Raw genomic sequence first — 13,216 nt, 5'->3', positions numbered from 1 at the left:
ACCCTTAGAAATACATGGGACCCCATTGGTAAATGTTAAACAATGTGTCACGCCAAACCGTTTGTAGTGTGACACTGTAACGTCACCATGTCATTAAAATAGGTCTCTGCTGTATAGAGCCGAAAGTGGTTTTGGATAACTAGCTCTTTTGCACAACATATGACTTTTTTCGCCTATTTCCTTTTCACTTACGGCCGGCCACCACCGTGGCTGGCGGGAGATGCCGGGAAGTGCAGAATACTCGCGAATCCTGCTCATGGTTTGCGGTGTACGAACAGTGCCTGTCTACCGTTAACTTCCAGCCATCGAGTTTCGTCCAGTCATTCATTGTGCATTGCAAAAATATCCACAACAGGCAAATTCAAGCCGTAACGCACTTGCTATTTTCCCTCGCACTACGGAGTCATTGTACTCAACAGGACCTTTCTCACTGCTGTTTTAACCTATTAGACGGCACTAGATAGTATCGTTCACCCTGGTGTGTGTCACACGGGATAACTTGACGTTCGATTGACATAGGGGGACGGTGCTGCGGGGGAATAAAATACACAACTCCCAGAGGCCCTTATTCACAACCTACTTGTACGCGCACTGCCCAGAGTGCATTGTTACATAGGGTAAGCCCGCATACAAGTTAGAGCGAACAACACTGTCAAGCCCTTGTTACGATACTGGCGTGATTCCTGGAAAGAGCTGCGTTGGATCAGGAAGACGTTGCATTAATTTTGGCGAGGCGACTGCGCACTTTATCGAGGTAATACGCTATATTTTGTAGAGGTTATTAGTAATAAGAACAGTAAGGTATGCGTGTATATGTGAAAAGGGCGCTGAGCAGAATTTTTAGGCAAGTAGTTACTATTCACGTGTGCAACGCACTCAGAATTGATAGACATAAACGCTCCTTGGAGTTTTGCGCGTTTAATCGGACCGTATGCCTAAGGGAGGTATTTGCAACAGTCTTAGCTATTAGCTTCTTTAAATATCATGTCGTAACAGTCAGCAACTACAATTGCATTTTGGAAAAGTTAATAATTCATAACTTCAGGGCAACTTCAGCACGAAAAATTTAATTCGGCTGATCCTAGTCATTCTAGTAGTCGCCATCATAAGAAGCAATAAGCAAGTAGTTAGATATATAACGTTTTTATTGCTTTGAGTCTAACGCTCTGGGTCGCACCAACTTTGTAGATTTGAAGTAGTTTTGCGTATGACGTGGGCAGGCCCTTAACAAAGAATTTTTTTAACCACTCGCTGAAGGCCCTAAATATTTGGCTAATGGGACTATTCAGGAAGCAGCCTTGCTCACTTGACTACCGTATTGACCGGGAGCTCACTACGCACAACGACTTAAGGAATGCCCCAAGCTATCCCATGGTACGACTTAACGTCGGTGGTCATGTTAGAATACATATGTCACTTTTATGCAAAATGAGTGCACGTTGCTGTGCGATGACGTGCATATAGCTACGACGAGGTAGTGAGGAATAAACAGAATACAACAAACAAATAGACTTTATCAGAATCTTCGAAAAGGGCAGCAATATCTTCTTCGTCCTTTTTTTGCCCAAGCTTTCTCACGCTGCTTGTTTGTCCTCGCCACTGGCACATACGCGTGGTAATATTCCCTCTCCAAAAAAAAACTCGTCCCGAAGGTGCAGGTTCATAAAGCAGGAAAAAAGTATAATACCTGAAGGTATCACTTCATCTGAAGCACGTGAATAATTCGAAGCAAATGTTTACAGTACGTTGAACAATGGTGGTCAGCTATAACAGCAGCGTAATTAATGTCACTGATGCACTGAAGAACCTCGTCCTTGTAAGGTATGAAGTATCTCCACAACATTTTTTCAGAGGGCTCACGACGAATGGGGTTCCAGACCCACACTTTGTCCCCCAAGTTGTGTGTGACAGGTGTGTGCTAGAGATTATAGTGCCGGGTGTTACACTTCTGTTCTTCGATGACCTCAACTGCGCATGTTCCCGAGCTTGTTCTAGTCGCTTCGTAAAAAAAAATTTGGGATATCCCACGTACCTTGGGAGTCGATGCTATGCGAAGCATACGCACGCATGCTGGCTGTGTCGTACTTTTTTTATTGAGCAAAACATTACAAAGTTGCACTGAATATCTGTATGAATGCGCACGCAGACAAGGTAATTAGCCACATATACTTTATATCCCTAGTTGTTTACAGCTGCGTTCAATGATATTACAGTGATGTTCACAGTTGCGTACAGCAACGTGGATAGACGCAACATTAAAAGTAGTAAGCTGATAAAAAACCCTGCTTTTCGCGAGCATCGAAGCCCTGGACACTGCTCCATAAACATTCTTAAGTTGGTAGCCCCTCACTACAACTGATGTTACCCGACTTGACTGCTGTATCGTAGGAGTACATGTGCAAAGTTCAAAAAATATTAAAGGAAAAATTGGCATGTTGCGATCATTATGGTCTGAAAGATAGTTCCGAGACATGGGAAATTAGAATCGGAAATGTACATGGCGTGGCTTTGTAGTAGTACATTTGATTGCCACGCAGAATTCTAGGGATCAGTCTTAGCTGAGAATGTCATTTACTCTTTGCATTCGTCCGGCTAACGCTGCCATGTCCGTTTTTTTTAACATCAAACCTAGCACTTCACGTGTGTCTTTTCACCGTTTCTAGATAGATATAAACTATAAAACATCTGTGGCATATACCTGCATACCAGTGGCACATACCCGCTCAAGGGTATGTGCCACAGTTCTTTTTCAAAGTGTTTAATGGCGCACGTGACGAAATATGGATATTAGTTATGTCATGAATCGTTTTCCTCAAACTAATTTGCCTCCCATACTAGTTTTCGTTTAGCCCAAGGGGATGGTCTTAAAAGGACGGTCATGTAAGCGGCCAGAAAGATAGATAGATAGATAGATAGATAGATAGATAGATAGATAGATAGATAGATAGATAGATAGATAGATAGATAGATAGATAGATAGATAGATAGATAGATAGATAGATAGATAGATAGATAGATAGATAGATAGATAGATAGATAGATAGATAGATAGATAGATAGATAGATAGATAGATAGATAGATACTCAGAGTGCCTACAGTACACAAAGAAATGCTTCGTCTTTAAAAGTCAGGCTTCCGTTTCATGGGCATCGTTGTCATAGGGATCGTGACATCGAACATTGTTGCGACGCCACGGCCGTAAATGAGGCTGATCGGCATCGCTGAGCAGTGTCCTGGCGAGCCAGGTTGTACGCGAATGTGACGTAGAGTAGGATGTCGTCTCAGTTCTTGTTCACTACGTCTACGAACAGGCTGATCAGTGATCATCTTATCCAAGGTCCTGTTGAGACGTTCTGTCAGCCCATTGGTCTCGGAATGGTAAGCTGTTCTCCTCCTGTGAACGTTACCAAATAGACAAAAAACATGATACAAGAGCACGGCCATGAACGCAGTACCTCTGTCAGTGATAATTAATGCAGGTGCACCGTGACCTAAAACGATGTCCTCAAAAAAGAAACACGCTATTTCAGCCGCTTCTGCTGATTGCAGAGCTCTTGTCTCAGCGTATCGTGTGAAGTGATTGGTTGCCTCGCTTATCAACGTTTCCTGTAGTAGACATTATAAAATGGCCTTTAAAATTCATGCATATTTGTGCACATGGTGTCGTTGGTACTTAAACAGGCTGCAACAGACCAGCTGGCTTTACCTGTGGTCGTTTGAGGTACTGACAGCAAAAACATGCTGCACGTAAGTTTTAACTACAATTTCAAGTTTAGGCCAGTAGTTTGCTGTCCAGTACTTGACATTGTCCTCGTTTAGCTTAGGTCACCGGTGGTTGGCTAGTTGTGACAGGCGTACATGATTTCCGCTCGAAGCGGTGAGGTAACGGCTAATACGTTGCTGCTTCCACTAGGCGAGATGTTCTTGTACACTAACATCATTACACGTACTATGACGGTAGCACGTTTGGAAATAAATTCACCACGCTATCCATTTGGCCATCGAAGTAATGAATAAGCAGTAATATTTCAGCACTGTTTCGCTACTAGCATGAAAAAGCGGCAGTATCAATAACGCCAAAAAAAACGTCGTGTTGCCGTCATGGTCTGCTGCTTCAATGGAAAACTGAGAAAGATAGTCGGCATCAGCGTGTGGTCTACCCAGTCGTAGGTAATGGTGAAGTTCAACTCTTGGAGCAGAATATCCTTCAAATTATTCATTCATGAGAATAAATGACGATCGTTGATTACTGCGAAGGAACATTCACATACGGGCGCAGCTTGATGAATGCCCATATCATTTTGATAGCTTCTTTATCGGTCGCCATGCAATTTACTTTAGTTCGGAACAGCGTCCCTCTGGAAGAAGTGACCACCTTTTCGCTGTCGTGATACCACTGTATAAATGCTGCTCCGAGACCCGCTTTACCAACGTCTGTGTGCAATATGGTTGGCACGTTTTCACCGAAGTGGGCGAGGATGGCAGGCGTTTGTGTGCGCTGATGAAGCTCGTGAAATGCCCGTTTTTGGTGTTTGCCCCATGCGAAGGGGAAATCTTGCCAGGTGATCTGTGTCAGTGGTCTTGCAATGCCTGAAAAATTGGCGTTAAAACGCCAGTGGTTCGCACACATTCCGAAATAACGCTGAACTGATTTTTTTGCCAGATGGGGTTGGGAAATTTGCAACGGCAGCAGCAAGGAATCAGGTAAGAACGCTTGGCTGCTGGCGACGTGACTGAGGAATGGAAGTTTGTGGAAGCCAAAGTGACATTTTTAGGGCTTCAGTGTAATACCGCCCAAACGTATTGAGTCAAAAAGCCCTTTTAGCCTTTTGAGTGCTCCCCGAACGTTACACAAAAGAGAATCACGTCATCAAGCTACACTAGAGAAGTCTTTACCATAAGTTCTGAAAGTATGGTGTCCAGTACACGCTGAAATGTAGCTGGTGCAGAACACTAACTGAAGCATGCATCTGAAATTCGTAAAGTCTGCCGGGCGTGAAAAAGCCGGCTTTCTCGCAGACTGTCTTATTAACTTCAGATTGCCTACGACCACTCTTCAAGTTAATTGTCAAAAAATAGCACCTGCGTAGTAACCTATCCAGGGTGTCATCAATACGTGACAGTGAATTAGCGTTCTTTGTGCCTCTGTTGGGCTTCCGTTGGTCGACACAAGAACGCAAGCGACCATTCGTTTTTAGGGGCGAAGCTCCTTAAAGCAGCACCCGTTGGTCCCTCGTCGTAGTGCATAACCAGTCTTACGCTTTGACCTGCAGGGTAGTGCCAGTGGGAGATTTCTCCTGTGTGTTGTTGATCAATGAAAAATTCGCAGCGTGCGCGTTAACTAAAAGTCGAATTCTCCTGTCTCTCATTTCCAATCAACAGCCATCCATAGGCATGCACATCGAGCACTTTCTGACAAGAAAGGGTTGCTAGGTTATACTCGCTGGGCGTAACCTCCTTGGTTTTAGAAAGCTTTAGCGTGCGTTGGGCCGAAGTGTCATGAATACAGTGAACTAGTATTTACCATGAACTCTAGGTGGTTAAACGTGGGAAGTAGACATGAAGTGCTAGCCGTGAGAAAGTGTGCGTGTGGCCCCTCTCGTTTAGTCCTTGAAATGTCCGCTGGATGTCAGTGCTTCTCTATGTGGATACGTGATGAAAGTTGCGAGATGGTGGTACTTGGAGTGTTGGCTAGATGGATGAACGGACACACAGACAGATGCATGGACGGACGCACGATGGCTGCACGGACGGATGGACGCATGGACGGGCTAAGGGGCGGATGCATTGACGAACGCAGGGACGGACACACGGATGTACGTGCGGACGCACGAACAGGCGCACACTCGTATGGACGGATGGACGCACGGACGGTAACACAGATGAACGCATGGAAGGACGGAACCAAGAACTAATCTATGGACGCATGCTTCGCCCCACTCTCCATCACTCTCCCCGTGGATATGCTGCCATTTTTTAACGAGTACTACTGAAGATGCCCAAGGGTTGTTGAATGGCTGAATAACACCATCTTCCAGCATTGTTTGCACTTCTTTTTCAAACGCCTCTCGTTCCTTTCGGGAAATGTGCTAAGAATTTAGCCGGTGCGGTGTGTAAATGGAATCTGCGGTGATGTGAAGCTGCGTCAGCGGTGTTTGACCAACTCTGAAAGTTTATCGAAAGGCAGTTGCGCTCTGTCGGCTGTCGCAAGGCACGGGTACGAGGGAACAACTCCGTGGCAGAGGTATGACGTTCCCGGCGGTGATGCATAAACGAGGTTGCTAATTTTTATCATGATTAGGTGTGCCCAAGTTTGTAGCAAACGTTACGCCCTTGCCACTAATATTATTCACTTAGTATTTTCGCATGGAATCCATTCCCAATATCACCTTTTTACAAAATTGCTGAAGAATGACGCTGTTCGCGATGAAGGAGAAACTAGTGATTATGAGTAGGGCCTTGCACTCTTCAAGTGGTGTCATCATGTGACTTCCGGCAATTCTTACATTGCACCCGTACCATGGCGTTTTCCGGTGAGCTGCAGTGTTATCGTCGAAAAGTGTGAGCCGTTATCAACAAGAGCCGTCGCTTGACAGCCATAAATTTCAAAGGTAAGGTCAGTGATCACGACTTTGCGCATATCGGTAGGTGTCGTGTTTGTCGCGGTCGTCGCTGTAATCGTTGTCTGCGACTTGGTTGTCTTCGGTTGGTTGTTCATCTGTAGTGGGGGCTGTTAGTAATTTTGTGGATTGGCAACATCAACCGTAGAGGACGCTGCGTCTAGTTTTACCATCGCGGGCTAGGGAACCAGCCTCTAGTGACGTCAGAAAACGTGCGACGATTCGGTGAACTGTACCACGCTGAAGATGGAGACCATTGTCGGGGTGTGGCTGGAGATTCTGGTGAGTGATTCGGAGAAGCGTTGTATGTACGTCTGGCATCGCTCGTAGCGTCTCATTTTAAATTCGGTGACCATCATACATAGCGTAATAAGGCTGATGAGAAAATGTCTATTGGTGAGTGCCGCGATAGCGGCCAACCCTGTAGACGTGCCCTGCTGCGCCACAATGACTGCACACCAGTGAAGGGTCAGCAGTGCACCAGGAACAACGTTTGCTACGCTGATAGTTCCGCGGCGGTTCTCTATTGAACCACGTCGCGCTATACGGGTACTGACCGTACGACATTCCTTGTGTCTATGAGATTGGTGTGGGTGGCGACGATATCAGCAGAGTATGAAGGGTAGGTGGTGGGTGAGTCTTTAGAGATGGCGTCATCAGAGGAGCGGTGACTGGACAGCGGGCAGCATTGGCATAAGTAAGGTACCGTTCCACGTCGCCATAGCTCGGTAAACAAACAGCTTGACCAACCTCTTCCCCGACATCAGTGGTAAATGGCAACGCCTGCTTTGGTTCTGGTGGTGGAAATTAACCGAGCTATTGAAGTTCTTCTCGCAGAATCTCTCAGATCACTCACGTAGAGACTTGTTCTTTCTGAAGAGACCTGCCATAATGGAGGTATTTGCGATATATTTTACATTGTTGTCATGCTGGTAATATCATTGCTGAGGGCTTGTTCATTCACTGTGGCTTGTTTGGTGAACTCAGCCATTGTTGCCGGTGCATTGTCACAAGCTCAAGAAGCAGTCACTCCAGCCCTTCTCGAATGAGATACCGCAACTTCCTGTCTTCTGTTATCTCAGGATCGGTCTTGCGGGAAGAACGGGCCATGTCATCAGCGAACATAGCAACGCTCTCGTTTGGTTTTTTTATTCGAGCTTCTAGGAGACGTTGTGCAATCTCCTTGATGTCAACACAAGTAGGCGTGTTGAGCAGCTGGATGCCGAAATTGTCCCACATATTCAAGCTTCCTTCCCGGTTAATGTACCGCGCCTAGGCATTGTGTTTCAACAAAATACAAATTAGAAAGCTTGTGTTAGAGCTGGTCATTGCTTATTTCCATCAGGTCAAATGAATTCCGCAGAATAGATGCCTAACTCTAAAATTTTACTTTCTATACTCATTACTTGACCTGTAATTTTTACCCAATGTGCAATTCTTGAAGGGATAACAATTCTAAACCACTACTTTGACAAAGACGGTCTAAGCTACAAAGGCGGTAATTTTTCAGACGAAAGTATTTGTTTACAAAGCCAACTTTATTGCAGCAATATATTATTCTAGAAATGTTGATTACAGAGGTAGTATTAATAAGCTCGGGAAAAAAATTACCGCCTATGCCACTGCCGAGTGGTTCATTCATCTACTTTTAAGGTATGCCGGCCGCATTCGCTGCTTTCTGAAATAAGCTATCTTTAAAAAATGCTTTTTGGTGCAATTTCTTCCTGACACCTAATACTTTTTTCATTATAACTGACTGGAGAACCTCTTGTTTTGAGGCGACACCCGCCATTTATTATTTTTTATTCGAGTTGTATTTGTAAGTTCTGCGAACCTAAATATACGACCTACATTCCAAGTGTTCAATGGAGATTATTTTACCGCTGCTATCTGAGGGGCTAGCTCTTGGTGCAGATAACTTTACGAAAGGTGATGTTATCGTGTGACTAGATTTCAAAAGCGAGTACCTCTTTAGCTGAAAAAAGTAGAGAGGTCGTATCTGGGTGGTTAACAATAATCGAAACTTCAGTCATCTGTGCGCTCACTATTTCAGCTTCGTCAGCCTTGCGAAAATTATTACTCCGTCAGCGTTCAAAAAATTCCTACAGCTTTGTCAATTTATCGTGACAACGGCTATCAACGGCTATTAACGGCTACGACAGCGGCTATCATCTTTAGCATGACAAATCTGTGACATAACTATTACGGTTTGTAGCACCAGCGCTATTACGAGAGCCCTTTGTGACGACGATTACAGCTATATACGCGTCTGGAACAGCATTTTTGTTCGATTTGTTGCGCAGCGCTAGAGGAAGCCAGCCGGGAGAGAAAAGAAGATGAATTCTGGTGGCTTGGGGCGCAATAGTGCAGTTACCGTCCATAGAATTGCGTATGTTTTCTTGGCCAATCCTAGAGAGCGCGTATGTCCCATGGATTCCAGGCTACTAACAAACAAACAAAGCTTGTGGCGCGAGGCGCCTAGAACGTTGGTGTGCTTCTGGTTTGCTGGATGCCACGCCACTGCTCTACTTCGGCATCTCACTACCATTCTTCATCGGCTGCACGTCCTCGTCCTTTTATTAAAGCAGCGACTACGGCACATCTGCGTCCGACGCCGTCACGACGCCACATAGTGGTGACCACTGACACACGTACAAGCTACCAGCGCTGAACAACGGCCTACGAGCTTCGCTGCTTGTTCCAGTCAGCGCAAGCCACAAGCCTCATGCAAACCCGCCCCTCTCACGATTTCGGACCTCTCGCTTGGAGTCATAATTCTAGAAGTAAGCAGCGGCCTTCATATGCAACAATATCTGGATCCAACAGTTCATGTACGAGGTATTAGAATATCATCTTCCGCATGACCTCAAACACCGCATCGGGAAACACCGCTTCTCTTGGAACTCTCGCCCGCAAATTCACCTGCGAGACACCGTACTCCAGTTTTACTGCATCAAACACAATATTTTTCTCATAAGCGGAACCAGGGTACCTGGCTCACTACCTTCCCGGACACCTCCCGCATCATGGCCACTCCAAGCCATTGTCCGGCCAACTACCGGCATGCAAGTGACGGAGACCCCCCCCCCCCCCCCGCTTCAACAAGTCATTGACTCAGAAACTCATGACCCCAGAAATCACGCATCCTGCCTCCGGTCATCCGATGTGCGGTTCTGCCAACTAGAGCAGCGCCACCTCTCTGCGTCACAGATTTGACGCCAGCCACTGCCCTGTTCCGTGCACCATCAGAATCGCTGCATAAACCTGGTCAGCTCGGCCAAGCTCTCGGCCAAGCCAAGGGAACTGCCTGCAAGCTACACACCTGTTCCAACAAATATGAAAGCCCGCGACACCACTAATAATATGGACCCCGAACCCGCTGTACCACTGCACGCTATTACTTTTCTTAGAACACCGGTGCCTGCTGCTCAAATCCTCGTAGACCTTCAGCCCAAACACGACTTCTCCAACGTCTCAAGTGGGAGCCACGGTATTCCAGACATGCCTGGGAAAATTTCCTCCTACCTTTCTGAAAAGCACTCTACGCGCCCTGGTCCCAGACCACAAGCATGATGCCAACGACTGTCTTTGACAGCCAGTTCCCTATGCATCCATCGTCTTATCGCCATTTGACGGTGGGCTGCAGCAGTTCTATGCACAGCGCACAACTCGTGCTTCACCCAGGATGTCCATCCCGTTGTTGACCGCCGCGCTGTTGTTGGCGCTCAATAAGCTGAAATGAATGACGATTGGCTTTACGTACACCACGGAGGACACACCACTTCCACCGGGAGCATTTATAACGAGCCCCTCTAAGTTATTTACCGCTACCAGTGATGTGTCGCCATCGTGGTTCTCTCCCGCTGCGTGATTCCCTGTGCCACCCAACGGAACTCTTGGACTCTTCTGTACGCCTTCGACTTCAACGACATTCGAACTTTCCTATGGACAGACAGGAACTGTCGCACGTGTACATAGTGTTTATATGCTTTAGGGGCGAAGCTCCTCTTATTTTAACTTTGTCATGTGTCACGCGTGACCAAGAAAGAGGAGAAAAAAAGCAGTACCTTTCAAACAGTATCATAGACGGTGCTGCCTCCTAGAAGTATACAAAAAGTGCAGTTGAGTGAGGATATTCTCTTTGGCGCTGTATCGCTATTCTCCGATTGGCTGCTGCGCGGGCTATGTCTGTCTAGATACGCGGACAACCAGTGCCTCTCTGTCTCCTGGATAGTCGCCGTTCGTGGCGGATTGTTGGTGGGACATAAACGAGCAGAGCGGCGGGCACGTTAAAGACGCTTGCACTCGGCTTCCTTGGCTCACGCCTCGTCGGTGTTACCCGGGCGCCGTCTGCATTCTCGAGCGCGATCGGACGCATGGCCGCATGCACGAATGGACGGGCTCTTCGCCTCACATATCATCATTCACTTTTAGAATAAGCTGTGATTTTTCATGCCTCTTTTACATTCATTTCATCGTGTAAAACGCTAGGCAAGAAGCCCATAGCCCAGCGCTGGTGGAGGCAAGCCGGGGGCAGAAAAAGCAGAGTGCCGGTGGCTTGTGGCGCGATGCGTTAGAACATTCCTACGCTTCAGTCTGGCTGGGCGCCACGGTCACTGCTTCTTTGGGCATCTCGCTTCTGTCCTTCATCAATTGTACGCCTTCGCCATTTCATTACACCAGTGACGCCGGCACGTTTGCGTCCAACGCCGGCCTTCGCTACAGAATATTTTAATTAGTTGGATTTCCTGAGCTCTCGCAGTACAGCACCATCATTATCTAATGAGAGCCAACACAGAGACAGCAGCACCGTTCCTGAGTTGCAAATTTATCTGCGTGGTGTTGTCCTGGACACATTTGACACCGGACTACTGATCTATATGCTACAATACATTACAACACTATATGCTACAAACAAAACGCCAGCATTTATGGCACTGCACCGGACGAGCAGATAGCGCTTCGACCCGATATATCCGCCCCATATATCAGCGCTCACGCTTTGATTTCTCTTGGTCTAGTAGTACTAGCAAAGATAGCTACCACTGAATCTGTCGGGATATTTCTACTGTTGACAAGGGCACAAATCCACCGAGACTGTCCATATGACAGATATCACAATAAAATAAAAGGGCACTGCAGTAGGTCTTAAGGCATGTACTTTTACAGTTAATCAGCTATCACGATCTGTCTTATTTAGAGCTGATGAAGGTTTCCACATGTCAAGTTCTCAAAATATATTAAAGACGTCCAGCCTGAGTTCAATGAAAACCGTGATCACCAAAGCTAAAAGCATTTGCAGGCAAAACGGGTACAAAGTTTCACTGCTGAACTTTCAAGCCAGTTGCTTGCACCATATTGGTGTAAGATTTTGGGCTGCTCATGTACTTTCACGTATTTTCTGCGTCAGCCCTACCAGCCTGTCCTTGCGGCCTATGTGTTATTCCAGTTATGGTATGTAGATTCTAGCATTTATAAGGTCACGGACCGAAACAAAACGACTATTTCATTAATGTTTGTTTTCAAGTGTCGTTCCTCGACACAACGCGATGTTTATTGCCTGTCCCTGAAGCCGTCGCTCTCAACTTCAAGCTATTTTGATTACTAAGCGAGTTGGGCATGTCAGAGTATTGTCCGCGGTACAGCTGGCAATGATATCATGGCATAGACGTGTAAGCTGTCACAACTATCCCAAGTTGACTGATTGAATTTTTCTCTGCTGAACAATTGCAGTGGAGTCATGATGTTTTCTTCATTTTATAAGGAAAGTGTAGCGGTCACTTTCACGTGGAGGTTTAATTGAATTTTACTCAATATCCATCAAGCAAAACTAATATGAGGTCAATGGAAGGCATGTTTATTGTTTGCGCTGGCGTTCATTGGCTTTTTAAACGTAAACTGCACTTGAAAGTTTTTGAAACAGCAAGCGTTTTAGTACAGGAGCTCGCACGTTACAGCAAGCCTCTTGGAAGAGCGTTACGCGTGTTAAAATTTCTGACTACTACACACTGGGATCGCAAGAAATGTGTCATTAAAAAGCTGAGTAGTGAAAACCTAAAAGCGTTGGAGCTTTGATGTTAATATCATCGTTAGTAGCCTATCACTATGGAGCAAAGGAAACATAGCCTGTGTTTTCTGTTTTTAATTTCCCGTTTTTTCATGCTGTTTTCAATATTAGTAGTTAAAAATTATGTAAACTGTTACGATTGCATGTACGGGCAGTATCCCCGTGATCATTTCTGAATAGCGTCGGGACATCGTTATGCTCTTAAACGTTCAGTCCTGTACTCCTTTCACCAAAATAAAGTCATATAATTGACTGAATAACTGAGTAAGTGATTAACTTTTTCATTATTTTAGGTGTGAAATCTTTTGTGTACCTTCGCGTTGATTGTCTGCCGTGAACGCAGTAGCTTTTTTGGGTGACATTGATGGTTATTTCACATACATATCAACGTGTGGTGAGTTCTTCATTAGGGGGCAGTATCGTTCAAAGCAGCTCCTCATCCTTGTTTGAGTCAGAAAGAAAAAGAGCTCAGTAAACTTGATCCGCCTTTCCGAAAGTAAAAAGGAAGACCGACCAATAGTTTAATTG

At 45.8% G+C, this 13,216-nt stretch overlaps 1 protein-coding gene across 1 annotated transcript in view; it reads left to right on the top strand.

Moving 5' to 3' along the window:
* Positions 1-207: 207 nt before the first annotated feature.
* Positions 208-13,216, top strand: part of LOC119179504 (fatty acid synthase) — a 190,165-nt gene continuing 177,156 nt past the window's right edge. Inside the window, exon 1 of the mRNA XM_037430591.2 lies at positions 208-754. The gene's annotated coding sequence lies outside the window, so the exon portion shown is untranslated. The remainder of the gene's footprint in view (positions 755-13,216) is intronic.

This window comes from Rhipicephalus microplus, chromosome 7, assembly GCF_043290135.1.
Source record: "Rhipicephalus microplus isolate Deutch F79 chromosome 7, USDA_Rmic, whole genome shotgun sequence".
Classification (NCBI taxonomy): domain Eukaryota; kingdom Metazoa; phylum Arthropoda; class Arachnida; order Ixodida; family Ixodidae; genus Rhipicephalus; species Rhipicephalus microplus.
This window is presented reverse-complemented; position numbering and strand designations above follow the sequence as displayed.